The sequence below is a fragment of the Juglans regia genome, chromosome 8 (genome assembly GCF_001411555.2).
Source record: "Juglans regia cultivar Chandler chromosome 8, Walnut 2.0, whole genome shotgun sequence".
In the NCBI taxonomy this organism is placed as follows: domain Eukaryota; kingdom Viridiplantae; phylum Streptophyta; class Magnoliopsida; order Fagales; family Juglandaceae; genus Juglans; species Juglans regia.
Window position 1 is genome coordinate 18,555,947 of NC_049908.1, and position 3,412 is coordinate 18,559,358.

Consider the following 3,412-nt stretch of genomic DNA (forward strand, 5'->3'; position numbering starts at 1 on the left):
TGTATTGGGTCTTTGGTTTTTGAATGGTAAAATGAGTCCAAAATGGCTACGGGCCATATGAGCTTGAAAAGGGCCAAGGGTCCAATCTACACCAAAAACCTTATGCCTTCCTATACTTGGACCAAGACTGGCCTTCATTTCCTAAGGGCTTGGTTCAAGTTTTTTTTTCTTGGGCTAGGCCCATGAACGTACTTGGCCTTCATTATTAATGGGTTTGCCTCTCTAATCCTTAGCTCATTAATACTAAGTACCGACATTAATGATATTCCCACTATTAACCATAATGAAAGTGATTAAGCCATAATTAAAAGCCTAATCTAGAGTACTTAAGGGTTAATCAAAAGTTAATTAAGCTGGGTGTTACATAGTTGTCAGCTGCTGACTACTACTTCCCACACCGGCCCAAGTTGCATCGGAGGAGCTAGATCCTCTACAGGGGTGGCTGACGTCGAGGATACCCCATCGCCTGTCCAATGCTACATCGATGCATGCTCATGTAGAGGGGTCTCATCTGATCTATGACCTACTCCTCTGGCTGGAGTGGCACTCTCCGAGCAAGTAATAGCTAGCTAATAATAATACCGTATGGGAGGTTGTCCGTGGAGACGATGCTCTCCTCGTAACAGATCCTCTCAAAGATGCGCAATGGCAAATTGATGGGATCTCCACGTGCCACTCGTATAAAAAACTGTGCCCGAGTCTGACTAAATGTGGTCTTATGTGTCACAGGATCCGGGTTTGTTGCAACAATAAACTGCAACATGCGGAAGAAAGGCAGCAGATGTATTTGGTTGAAGGCATTCTTCCTCTCGATCTGTGTGTGGTCTCTCCCAGTGAGGATGTAGAAATCCTCATCTCGGTCATCATCCTAAGCCTCACGGTCAGTACCCTCAGCCTCTGACCGGTCTCCATCTCTGGCATCATCAGAAGTGCCTACATCTGCATTGAGTGTGCCGTGTGCAGATGTAGATGTGCGAACGACGGCTATGTCGCCAGTCCAAGAGTCAGTTGTAGTCGATGTCTCAACTACTCCACGAATCCCGAGGAGCTCAACGATCACATCCGGTGAAATCTCAAATGACACCCCACATACAGTCACTGTGTGAGAGGATGTGTCTTGAGACATTGAGCACATCCCCATATAGAACTCCTGAACCATTGAGGGGTATAGCTTCCCCCTCAATGTGCAGCTATTTCCCCAGCCTCTATTGATGAACACATCTTTGAGGTTCGTCTGCTCCCATCTGAGCTCGTAGAACTCATTGATTAGGACCTCTCGCTCCACCATAATAGTACGAGCACCGATCCGAGTAATGTTCTCTGTGGCTCCTTCCCTTCTCCGTTTCCTGGTATTCAAAGGATGAGTCATATCCTAAAAATAGAAAAGGAAAAAAAAATTATTAGTACTATTAATGCATCTTTCGTATTAATTTTAAACTGCTCTGCATTAACGTTATCTTCGAATGTTTTATCTAAAGAAAGATTCACGTTCTTTAGATAAAAATTATATTAACATTCAAACATAATATAATATACACGTTCAAATGTTAAGGGCATAACGGATAAGAATTTTGAAATGTATTGCGTTTGAACGTTATGCCTTCCAGTTCGACCGTATGGTTTTTAAGTTCGAACGTATGTATTTTACGTTCAAACATAGTTTTTACGTTCGAACATAAATTATTGACTTCTGCAATGTGGAAAGCAAAACGGCAGATAAATTAAAAAGTTGTATGTTTGAACGTTAACATTAAACGTTCGAACGTAAATGCATTAAAAAGTATGTTCGAATGTAGAAAATATATGTTCGAATGTGGAAAGGCTATGCAATTGTGACGTCATATGTTAGAATGTTCTGTCAAAACGTTCAAACATTTCGACACAGAATTGACTCAGCCATTCATCGAAAATCACGTACCACGGACCTAAGTGGCTAAATGACCATTTGGCTAATGGCAACCTGTGGTGGCCGGAAAATGGAGTTGAGAATCTGGCCACCATTAACGTTCGGTTTATACAAAATCCTACAAAATCTTAAAAAAAATAATATGTAAGAGGACAAAAGAGAGATGCCTACCTTTTTGTGATGGTTGTGGCGGAGTTTGACGGCAGAGGCGACAGTTTGAAGGCGTCGTGCAATGGTGGAGAGATAACAGTTTCGTTCTGAGAATGACGTTTCCCGTTTCGGTTTTGGGCTTATATACACGAAATGTTCGAACGTCATTCTGAGTATGTTTAAACATTTGGCGATTTAATTCCCAAAAATATATTATTAATAAATTTTATTATTAATATATGTTATATATTATAATGTATACTATAACATATCCCGAACATAATCTAATATTATATTATAATATGTATACTATATATAGTATATATACTATATACTAGATGATGTACCAATAAAATATTTTAAAATAGTATAGATCAAGGTGTTAACACTATCAGGATGTGCCATCCCAATTATGTCATCAAAAATAGGTAATCCTTCATCAATACGCTTGACAGCATTCTGAATGGTTTCTTTCATGTCAGTTGTGAGATGTTTATCCCATCAATGACGAAGAACACCAGAAAACCCTTGGGTTAAAGTCATAACAATATCAGGTTGTCTGATATTATTGTTAATATAAGCATTTGCAACTAAAGACATTTTACTCATTGTATTGAGGATTTCCTGTTCAGATAATTTGTCAATATTCCATTCGTAAACTTTGTCTGCAGAATAAGAAGATTGGTTTTGAAAAACTTTTCCTTCGAATTGTAAATCAGGAGGAGTAGGCCTGGAATACCAATTCTTCGTAAGACTCATTGGTTTGAGTCCTCTAGAAGAAAATCTGGCAATCTCAGGTTTAAAATCAAAATCTTGAAAATTCTTTTCAAGTAAATCAATATCCTTAGATGAATCATTGTCCAATGATTCATCTGTGGTTTCCACCAGAACTTCCTCTTTCCCTGTGCTCGCTAGAGTACTGGTAGAGGGTTGTTGTTTTTTCAGATTAGCTAACATCTTATGAATCTTATCAAGAGTCTTAGCCTGTGGATTTTGAAAATCAATTTTAGGCCGACTTGATGGTAAGACAATCAGAGGTTGTTCAATAGTTTGCAAATTTTTCTTTGGCTGATTTTTGGGAGGAACCAAAGGATTTTCCATTTTGAAAATAAGATTTGAAGTACAAATAGGCTTTTCAACCTTTTCTTCAATCCGATCTAACTGTTCTCCGATCGTATGAAAAACAAGATTTACAAAATTATTCTATTGAATAACCTTTTTTGTTTCTTTTAAAATCTTGTCCTTCTCAGGATCTCTGAGAACAGTTTCAAGGATTTTGAAAGGGGAAGCAACTACTTTAGATCCCTTATAAGGAATAAGTACTGTCTCTAAAGGCGGATGGCTAGATTGAACCAC